The 11,018-nt window shown below is 44.3% G+C and overlaps 1 pseudogene; it reads right to left on the bottom strand.

Moving 5' to 3' along the window:
- Positions 1-9,957: 9,957 nt before the first annotated feature.
- LOC105944251 lies at positions 9,958-10,610 on the bottom strand (annotated as a pseudogene).
- Between the last annotated feature and the right edge of the window lie 408 nt (positions 10,611-11,018).

Here is an 11,018-nt window from a genome sequence, read left to right as displayed (position 1 = left end):
TTTGACCTCTTTGAACATATTTATAATTATTCTTTTGAACTCTTTCTCAGGCATTTCCTCTAACTCTTTCTCTCTGGAGGACATTTCTGATGCATTAATACTTTTAGGTGGATTTATATCGTCTTGCTTTTTAGAGTTTCTTGTGTTATAATGTATATATTTTTGCATCTTGGATTAAGTTAATGCTTAGATTTTCTAGCTAGCTGTGTATTCTTAGCTGTATCAATTGATTTGATGTAATATATTTTCAGGGTAGGACCTTAAGGTATTAGGTGTGGCTCTTAAGACTCTCAGAGTATCTACAAAGATGTTCTTAGGGGTTGAGTTTCCCTGCTATAGGAGTATTCAAGCAGGCTGAGTGGAATAAAATACAGGTAGATTCTAAAATTTAACTTAACACTGTACACATTCAATCAAAAACAGCCCTGAGTATGTATGCAAGAGTAGTTATTATAATGACCAGATCTTCTATCAACAAAGAGGTTTAGATTTCTGGTCTGTTGAAGGATCCAAGTCAGCTTGTGACCAAGTGAGACCCTTCCCTGGTGCAATCCCAGTTACCTTGGGTGATTTTGGTCTCAGTCAAGTTGCTGCCTGGGTCGTCGAGCTGCTGTTCTGATTTCTGGAGCTGGGCACTTGCTTTTCCTACGGAGCAAACCGAGCCGCTGCTGCTGCCTCTGCTGCTGCCATAGCTGCCACCACCGGAGCCACCACCGCTGCTGAAGCTGCCGCTGCCGTGACCACCGCCGCTGCTCCCCCCGAAGCCGCTGCTGCGGGATCTGCCGCCACTGCCGCTCCTGGGTCTGCTGCTGCTGGGGCCGCTGGTACCGGTGCTGGAGCCGCTGAAGTTGCTGCCGAACTCTGCTCCTGCTTGGGTCCCGCTGTCAGCCCAAGTTGGCGTGGCCGGGTCCCGGGCTGCTGCTGTGTTCGCTGGAGCTGGGCTCAGGCGGTGGGGGAGGGGAGGGAGCCGTGGCTGCTCTGGTTGTCTCGCTGCTCCACATGTTCTACCTCCCGGTCTGCTCCTCCGCTGCTCACTGCCGCTCTCCCCTCACGTTTCCCGAGTTGCGGAGAGCGCGGTGTGAGGGGAAAATCCCGCACCTGGCTTTTCCTGCGGCTGGAGCCAAGAGACTGGCGGCTTTCTGCTGCGCCGCGGCTGCGGCGGTTGGCCGAGCTGCCTGAGCCGCTGGAGCCGCTTTTCCCGCCTGTGCGGGCTCTGGATGCTCTATAACTCTTCTACTTCTCCGCTGCCGCCTCAATTTCCTATACACCTCACTTTTTAGTAAAAGCGTGTATTTTGCTGAGTTTTTTTGGTCTTTTTCCCCCCTAGGCTGCTTTGGCATGGTACCTACGCCGCCATCTTAACCGGAAGTCCTAGAGTGCTTATGTAGTATATCCAAGGCCCTGGGTTCAGTCCCTGGCACCACATAAATCAGGCATGGTATCACATTGTTAGGTAGTATGGACAGGCATTAGCAGGCTTAGAGGACATGGAGTATAGACACTGTCAGGAAAAGTGGGTAAGTAAATAACAGGGAAGATCCGGCTCAACAGTAGAGAGGGGCTTTATCTGAGAAAACCCAAGGAGAGCTCTGATAGGAATGGTCAGAAGCTCCCTGCTTTACACACTAGGGGTACTTATGGGATGGTAGAGACATTAGAATTTCTTCTTTTTTTTTTTTTTCAATTTTTAAATCACTTTTTAAGAACAGGTTCCATAATTGGACACAATATCCCATGGTAATGCCCTCCCTCCCCACACTTTCCCCTTTGAAACTCCATTCTCCATCATATCCCTGCCTCCTCTCAATCAGTCTCTCTTTTATTCTGATGTCATGATCTTTTCTTCTGATTATGATGGTCTTGTGTCAGGCACTGTGAGGTCATGGATATCCAGGCCATTTTGTGTCTGAGGGGAGCACATTGTAAGGAGTCCTACCCTTCCTTTGGCTTTTACATTCTTTCTGCCACCTCTTCTGCAATGGACCCTGAGCCTTGGAAGGTGTCATAGAGATATTGCAGTGATGAGCATTCCTGTCACTTCTTCCCAGCACCATGATGCCTTCTGAGTCATCCCAAGGTCACTGCCATCTGAAAAGAGAAGGTTCTCTACCAAAAGTGATATTAGCTTTAATATAAGGATATGAACATTAAGAGAAGTGCTTACTGGACAATTTGATGAGCATAGTATATACATTTAGCCAGACAGCAGCAGATGTTATACCCCTAGGGCTCATGACTACCCCTGTTTTAGGTTTTCAGTATCAGGGATGTATTCCCTCCCATGGAGTGGGCCTCCATTCCAATTGGAGGGCAGTTGGTTTCCACCATGACAGGTGTGCCACGATTGCACCCATTGGCTCATTTGGCCTGGCTGGCCAAATATAAGGCTTGCAGTGTCCACTGTTGAGTATCTTCACTGGTGATTTCTCTTTTTCCCATTGAACTGCCTGCAAAATGGTTTCTTCCAGCTTTCTGTCAGAAGTTCTACATGGAGGAGTTTATCAGCTGAGACATTACAATTTCTTGATCCCTGGGCAGTCCACCTACCCTCAGGACTTGGGACACTTTAGGGAAGTGATAATCAGACAGGTGTCTTGGGCCATTCTAGGGAAGTGATAATGAGTATGGGTGGTCTAGATCATTCCTGGAAAGTGATAATTGGGAGGGGTGGTTGGGCCACTCATGGAAAACAGAGGGTTACAAGCAGATAGCAGCCAGTGTCCAAAGACGGAGTCATTCTGGTTCTAACAGATGCCTCACGTCATAATCAGCTTTGGACCCTGCCTCCCCTTTCCTTGGTGTCAACTTTGTTTAGGGAAAGCTACTTTATCCTGGTCAAAAGAATAGAATCTGAGTTCCACCTCCTGCCCTAGGTGGAAATGCAGCATTATAAACTCTGTGATGACACACTGTGGTTCCCTCCACTAAGAATTATCCAACCCCCAAAAAAAGAATTATCCAACTTTCAGGTGAGAAAAAGTGCACAAGGGTGTGTTGTGGGGGCGACCTGGGATGGGTGGGAGGAGTCCCCAGCAAGTGCTCAACACAGCAGCCCGGGCCTGGGTCCATGGCTTGACACTGCCCTCTTCATAAACAGTTCACCATAGGAGCTTGTGGAGCAGGCTGCCGCTGGGGTCATGCACTGAGAGTAATCACTGCTTAAGCAGCCAGCGTTTATCAGGAACCTCAGGCATTACCTGCTTGGTCTGCTCTCTCTGAAATACCGCTAACTGCTCCACCTATGCATGGGGGAGGGGCAATGGAGACAGTGAAATGGGCCCTGCCAGGCTAACCTCGCCTGGGCTCTAGTGCTTTTCCCCAGGTAGTCAGCTAGAACAATGCCAGTTTAAGCTGTGTTTGGTGGTACATGCCTGTGATCCCAGCCCTTGGGAGGGAGGTGAAGGCATGAGCAAGAGGATCATGAGTTCAGGGACATCTTTGTCTACACAGTAGGTTTGAAACCAGCCTGAACTACACATGAGACCCTGTCTAAAAAGCCAAAAGGACAGGGAGGCAGAGGTAGGAGGATCTCCATGAGTTCGAGGCCACCATGAGACTACATAATGAATTCCAGGTTAGCCTGGGCCAGAGTGAAACCCTTCCTGAAAAAAATAAAAAAGCCAACAAGGAAAAAAATTAACTAAAAGGTGGTCTGGAGGGATGGCTTAGCAGTTAAGGCATTTGCCTGCAAAGCCAAAGGACCCAGGTTCAATTCCCCAGGACCCACGTTAGCCAGATGCACTGCAGTTCATCTGCAGTGGCTGGAAGACCTGGTGCACCCATTCTCTCCCTCTTTCTCTGTCAAATAAACAAAAATAAAATATATTTTTTTAAACATGAAAAGAAAAAAAAGAATTATCCAATTTAGCCAGGCGCATGCCTTGGGAGGCAGAGGTAGGGGATCACAGTGAGTTTGCGGCCAGCCTGAGACTGCAGAGTGAGTTCCAGGTCAGCCTGGGCTAGATCAAGACACTACCTTGAAGCCCCCACCCCGCACACACACACAAAAATTTAACTGAGAAGGCTGGGGAGATAGCTCAGCAGTTGGTGCTCTAAGTTGCAAACCCTGCTTGCCTGGGTTCACTACCCTAAGCCACCTGCAAGAGACCCTGGTGTATCCAACTGTTCCTGTCAGTCACCAGCTAGGAGACCACCCCCTCAAGAATACTGACTCCTCTGAGGATATGCTAAGGAGATTAATTCAATAATGCATGCACCCATGCAATCCCCTTCTCCAAGGCAGACCACAGATTTGCAGACCTGCGCTGTAAGCACCTGAGTTCTAACTTTTTTGTTTGTTTTTTGGTTTTTCGAGATAGGGTCTCACTGTGGTCTGAGCTGACCTAGAATTCACTCTGTATTCTCAGGATGGCCTGGAATTCATGATGATCCTCCTACCTCTGCCTCCTGAGTGCTGGGATTAAAGGCTTGCACCACCACACCTGGCACTGAGTTCTAAATTTTAAAAAAAGGCTCAACTTTCCCTTTTTGCTTCTGCCTCTTCTTGGGTACCAGCGAAAATCCTAGGCATTCTGGCTCTCACACTCAGTTTTCTTAGGACCATCCCCATCCTTCTATGCAGCTGCTTGTTGACCTTTATTGCTGAACCTGCCTACTTTCTGAATCTTAACTAAAAGTGCGGCATTTCTCTGCATGATCCCTCTCCCTCCTGCCAGCAGCTGCCATGATTTACAGCTTGTCAGCTTTATGATTTTTCTCTCAAGCTTTCATAAGCATGTCCTTAATCTTCCCCTGAGTCTGTTTTCTTTTAAAAAAATATTTAATTTAATTAATTTATTTATTTGAGAGAGAGAGGGAGAGAGAAAGAGAGAATGGGTGCACCAGCGCCTCTGCTTTGTACATCTGGCTTATGTGAGTCCTGGGGAATCCAACCTGGGTCCTTAGGCTTCCCAGGCAAAAGCCTTAGCCACTAAGCCATATTTCTAGCCCCCTTGATGTTTTCTTTCTTTTTTTTTTTAATGAACAAAACTTTATTACATAGGTACATGAGAGCATATGCAGACTCACCCATTCCTTCTTTTTTTTCTCAATTTTTATTAACATTTTCCATGATTATAAAAAGTATCCCATGGTAATACCCTCCTCACCCCCCCCACTTTCCCCTTTGAAATTCCATTCTCCATCATATCCCCTCCCCATCTCAATCAGTCTCTCTTTTATTTTGATGTCGTCATCTTTTCCTCCTCTTATGATGGTCTTGTGTAGGTAGTGTCAGGCACTATGAGGTCATGGATATCAAGGCCATTTTATGTCTGGAGGGAGCATGTTGTACAGAGTCCTACCCTTCCTTTGGCTCTTACATTCTTTCCGCCATGCCACCTCTTCTGCATTAGACCCTGAGCCTTGGAAGGTGTGATCAAGATGATACTCAGTACTCCAGTCACTTCTTTCCAGCACTGTGATACCTTCTGAGTCATCCCAAAGTCACTGCCATCTGAAAAGAGAAGATTCTCTACCCAAAGTAAGAGTAGCATTAATATAAGGGTATAATGCTTACTGGGCATTTTGATAAGCATACTATATACATTTTTCCAGACATCAGCAGATGTTACACCCCTAGGGCTCATGACTACCCCTGTTTTAAGTTTTCAGTAACAGGGATGTGTTCCCCCCCATGGAGTGGGCCTCCATTCCAATTGGAGGGCAGTTGATTTCCACCATGACAGACCTGCCACTAATGCACCCGTTGGCGCATTTGGCCTGGCTGGCCAATTATGAGGCTTGCAATGTCCACGGTTGAGTATCTGCACTGGTGGTATCTCTTTCGCCCATTGAACTACATGTAGAATGGCTTCTTCCAGCTTTCTGTCAGCTGGTCCACATGGAGGAGGTTATCAGCTCAGTTCTTGCAGCCCAATTATGTGAAGTCTTCAGCAATAACCCTTGATGTTTTTAAAATTTATTTTAAGAGATTTTATTGATGGACTAAACAAGACAAATTTATGCCACTAGGGCAGAGGACTCCAATTTCCAATTGGGAGGAAAACCCACTCGGTCTTACAGTAATGAACCAATCAGTGGATGCAGCTCTCTTATCAGAACCAGACTTTCTGCTCCTCTCTGCAAGCAACAGCAGACAGCAACTGCTTTCTTTCTTTCTTTTTTTAATTTATTTATTTTCAAGCAGAGAGAGAGAGAGAGAGAGAGAGGAGACACAGAGAGTGGGTGCTCCAGGGCCTGCAGCTGCCGCAGACAAATTCCAGAAACATGCACCACTTTGTGCATCTGGCTTTACATCAGTTCTGGGGAAATCAAACGCAGGCCATTAGGTTTTGCAGGCAAGTGACTTACCCACTGAGAAATCTTTCCAGACCTCCCTTTCAAAAACAAACAAAAAGTAAAATAAAAATAAAAAACAAACAAACAAAAAACTTCTTTTCTGTTTTTTGAAGTAGAACTCCCTCTAGCTCATGCTGACCTGGAATTCACTATGTAGTCTCAGGGTGGCCTCAGACTCAAGATGACCCTCCTACCTCTGCTTCCTGAGTGCTGGGACTAAAGGCATGCACAATCACTTCCACCTTTTTTTCATGTTTTTATTGCCAACTTTAATAATTAAAAACAATAAACCATAAGTCCCTCCCCTACCCAACTTTCCTCCTCACAAATCTACTCTCCATCATATCCATTCCCCCTCTCAATTAGTCTCTAATAATCATAATCATAATCATAATTTTTTCCTCCGATTATGAAGGTCTTGTGTAGGTAGTGTCAGGCACTGCGAGGTCATAGCTAATTGAGGCCATTTTGTGTCTGGAAGAGTGCATTGAGAACAGTCCTATCCTTCCTTTGATTCTTACATTCTTTCCACCACCTCTTACGCAATGGACCCTGAGCTTTGGAAGGTGGGATACGGATGTCTCAGTGCTGAATAATCCTCTGTCATTTCTCAGCACTATGGTGACTTTTGGGTAATCTCAGTGGTCACTGCCATGTGGAAAGAGAGGCTTCTCTAACCAAAAGTGAGAGTAGCATTAATGTACGGGTATGAATGGTAAGAAAAGTGCTTACAGGGCAGTTTGGCGAGCATAATATATGTATTTGGCCAAACAAGAGCAGATGTTACCCCCCCCCTAGGGCTCATGACCTCCCCACCATAGACTTTTGACTAGGTTTTCAGTACCAGACATGTATTCCTTCCCATAGAGTGGGCCTCCAGTCCAATTAGAGAGCAGTTGGTTTCCCCCACAATGGACATATCACTATTGCACCTGTTTGGTCATCTGGCCTGGCTGGCCAAATTTAAGGCTTGCAGTGTCCACTGTTGCTTATCTCCACTGATAACTTCTCTCTCTCCCATAAGGCTGCATACAGCATAGTTTTGTCCAGCTTTCTGTCAGCTGGTCTACAGGGAGGTTTTCAGCTCAGCCCCAGCTCAATATCTCAGTGACTGTGCAACCCAAGCACGTGGAGTCTTCAGCAATATGGTCTTACCATCTATTTCTGGTGGGAAACCAAGACCCTTGGCAATGGCCTGTAATGTTTCAGGGGCATCACAGACCTCCCTGGCCAACAACTCACTGGAAGGTATCCCATCCCTGGAACTGAAATTTTTCTAGTAACAGTTTACAATTTCTGGGTGTGCCATTATCCAAAAAAGTTGGTTTCCATATGACGTATTCATAATATCTTGAAATTTATTAACCCGACACCCACGCTTCATTTACTCAGTCTCTTCCTGTGACCTCACTGAGGCCATTGCACCCCAGTAATCTATTCATCTTCTCAAGTCCTTCCTTCTCCTCTCTCTCATATAACCCCTTTCTAGTTTACATGTCTCTACTACTGATTTTTACTCCAATTCACACACAATGAAAACATCTCTCACTTTTATGTGAATATTTTGACTTGAAGGCATTGTTGAAAATGTACTCATTATGGCTTCAAAGTCTAGGAAGTCACAATGAACAAATTAGTGATTTATGTGGCATAAATGCCAGAAACAAAACTGAATTCACTGAAATATTTGCAATGCTTACATCTTTTTTCACACTCAGAACTTTACTATTTTGTGCATTTTTTGTTCTTAGTCAAATATTCTTATTTGATACTTTAAAATATCAGTTATGTCACACACAAGACTAAACATTTGTAGCTAAGATCCACATATGAGAGAAAACATGTGGTGTTTGGCTTTCTGGGCCTGGGTTACCTCACTTAATATAATCTTTTCCAGATCCATCAATTTCCCTACAAATTTCATAATTTAATTTTTGTTTACAACTAAATAAAACTCGATCTATGAATATACCACATTTTCATTATCCATTCACCATTTGAAGGACATCTAGGCTAGTTCTATTTCTTAGCTATTGTGAATAGAATGGCTATAAACATGGTTGAACAAGTATTTCTAAGGTAGTGAGATAAGAAGTCTTTAGAATATATGCCTAAGAGTGATATAGCTGGGTAATATGGTAAATCTATATTTTATTTTATTTTATTTTTGTTTTTTTGACGTAGGGGTTCACTCTAGCCCTGGCTGACCTGGAATTCACTACTTAATCTCAGGGTGGCCTCGAACAGAGGCATGCACCACCACACCCAGCCATAGTAAATCTCTTTTTTAGCAACGTCAGGAACCTCCACACTGATATCTACAATAGCTGCACCTGTTTACATTGCCACCAACAGTGTAGAAAGGTTCCTGTTTTTCCAAATCCTCACCAGCAGTTATTGGCATTTGTTTTCTTGATGATAGCCAATCTGACAAGAGTAAGATAGAATCTCAAAGTACTTTTTAAAATATATATATTTTTTAATTTATTTGAGAGAGATAGAGGGAGATACCAAAATAGGCAGGTTGAAGGAGAGAATGGGCATGCCAGGGCCTCCAGCCACTGCAAACTCCTGATGCAAGTGCCCTCTTGTGCATCTGGCTTATGTGAGTCCTGGAGAGTTGAACGTGAGTCATTTGGCATTGTAGGTAAGTGCCTTAACCGCTAAGCCATCTCTCCAGCTCTCTCAAAGTAGAGGTTTTTATTGTGGGGGGGAGTTGAGGTAGGGTCTCACTCTGGTCCAGGCTGACTTAGAACTCACTCTGTAGTCTCAGGGTAGCCTTGAACTCTCAGTGATCCTCCTACCTCTGCCTCCCAAGTGCTGGGATTAAAGGTGTGCACCACCATGCCCAGCTTCAAAGTAGTTTTAATTTGCATTTCCCTGATGGCTAAGGATATAGAATATGTTTAGATGTTTATATGCCATCTTCATTTCTTTTGAGAATTCGCTATTTAGTTCCATAGCCTATTTTGTATATGTAATGACTGCAGTAGTCAGTTTAATCATTCTTGAACATACAAGCTCCAGAGGAGCAACTGGGTCTTTAAATATGCACAAGTATTTCCATCAAATGAATTTTCACCCTTACATCCAGATAGACCTAGGGCAATTAAAAACATAAGAAAAATAAGAGCTATTAGGTATGTACTAACTGAGAAACCACATACAAACCAAAAAGTTGTGGAGGAACAGGGCTCAAGGAGTTGAAGGGACAGGGAGATGTATAAGAGTAGGGATCAAGGCCCATCACACTTTTATGTGCTGATAGCCCCAGTTCACTTAAACGTTGACCAGTTAAACCTAGATCATAAAATACAGGATGTGGTAGAGTTTAATTTACTTAGTTATAATTTTTATCTAAGTTGTTGGTTCTTCGTGATGAAATGGATACAGAAACAGCTTTGTGTTCTTCAATCTTACTTGTTGTAATTGTTTTGAGATTAGATGTAATCCACTTAAAATAAAAATCTCCTATAGGAGAGTATTTCTTTTTTGTTTCTTTCAGTATTTCTAGTTTGTTCTACTGTATCAGGTAGACATGCACAGGGGAAGATGAGGTGTGGTCTTATAGGAAGCAGTCAAGTGGAAATCAAAAGGAATTTGTCTTTCAGAGTTTCCCTATCTTTATTTGTAGAGGTTATCCAGTAATTTCTTTAATTACATCACATACTTCTGAGTCCATTCCAGAGCTATTCTGTTGCACTTTTCTCTATCTGTTTTGTAGATCTGAGCAATCTCAGGCCCTAAAGTATCATCTGGATTGGGATCACACAACAGAGAACAGATGGACAATAGTGTTTTTGAAACAGGTAGTGCTAGAGACCACTGTGACTATAATTCTACAGTCAAGACAAATACTGTCATCACTGTTAATATTTGGATAAATTCTTGTAAATGCAACCTTAGGTGACTTGAAGGGCAATCTGTAGGGAAATGAATTGTCTAGAAAGTAATCCACCTTGGTCAGAACAGTCATTTGGCCCCATTATTGTAGCTTACCAATGGAATGTATTATCTCCAACAGGACCTGCTGAACAAAGTGCTGGAGGATTCCATGCCAGGTCATTCAGTTCCTTATGGATTTTCTTCAAAGCCAGGGTATTAGGTGGTGGCAGTGGTCCCTGGTGGGGTGGGGACAGGGGAGGGATGGGGAAGGGACAATGGGGCCTGAGCCCACCTTAGCAGTCTCAAGTCATGGGGAAAAGACAGGGAGCTCCAGAGCACAGGTCCTACGGGCCGCGGGACAAGACCCACTCAGAGTGTGGGCCTACCGCACCAGCCACTGCATCAGGGCAGAGCCCTTTATCCATAGCCTTTTTTTTATTATTGGTTTTTGAAGATAGTATCTCACTCTAGTCCAGGCTGACCTAGAATTCACTATGTAGTCTCAGGTGGCCTCAAACTCACACCAGGTCATAGCTAAAAAAAATTTAAGCCAGACAAGGTGGTGCATACCTTTGATCCCAATACACGGGAGGCAGAGATAGGAGAATCACTGTGAGTTCAAGGCCAGCCTGAGACAACATAGTGAATTTCAGGTCAGCCTGGGCTACAGCGAGACACCACCTCAAAAACCAAAAATAAATAAATAAGATATTTATTTATTTGAGAGAGAAAGCAAGAGGCAGATAGAGAGAGAATGGGTACACCAGGGTCTCTAGCCACTGCAAACAAACTCCAGATACATGGGCCACCTTGTACATCAGTACTGGGGAATT

The sequence above is a fragment of the Jaculus jaculus genome, chromosome 5, assembly GCF_020740685.1.
Source record: "Jaculus jaculus isolate mJacJac1 chromosome 5, mJacJac1.mat.Y.cur, whole genome shotgun sequence".
Lineage (NCBI taxonomy): Eukaryota > Metazoa > Chordata > Mammalia > Rodentia > Dipodidae > Jaculus > Jaculus jaculus.
Note: the sequence above shows the minus strand (reverse complement) of the source record. Positions and strands in the feature narration are given on the sequence as shown.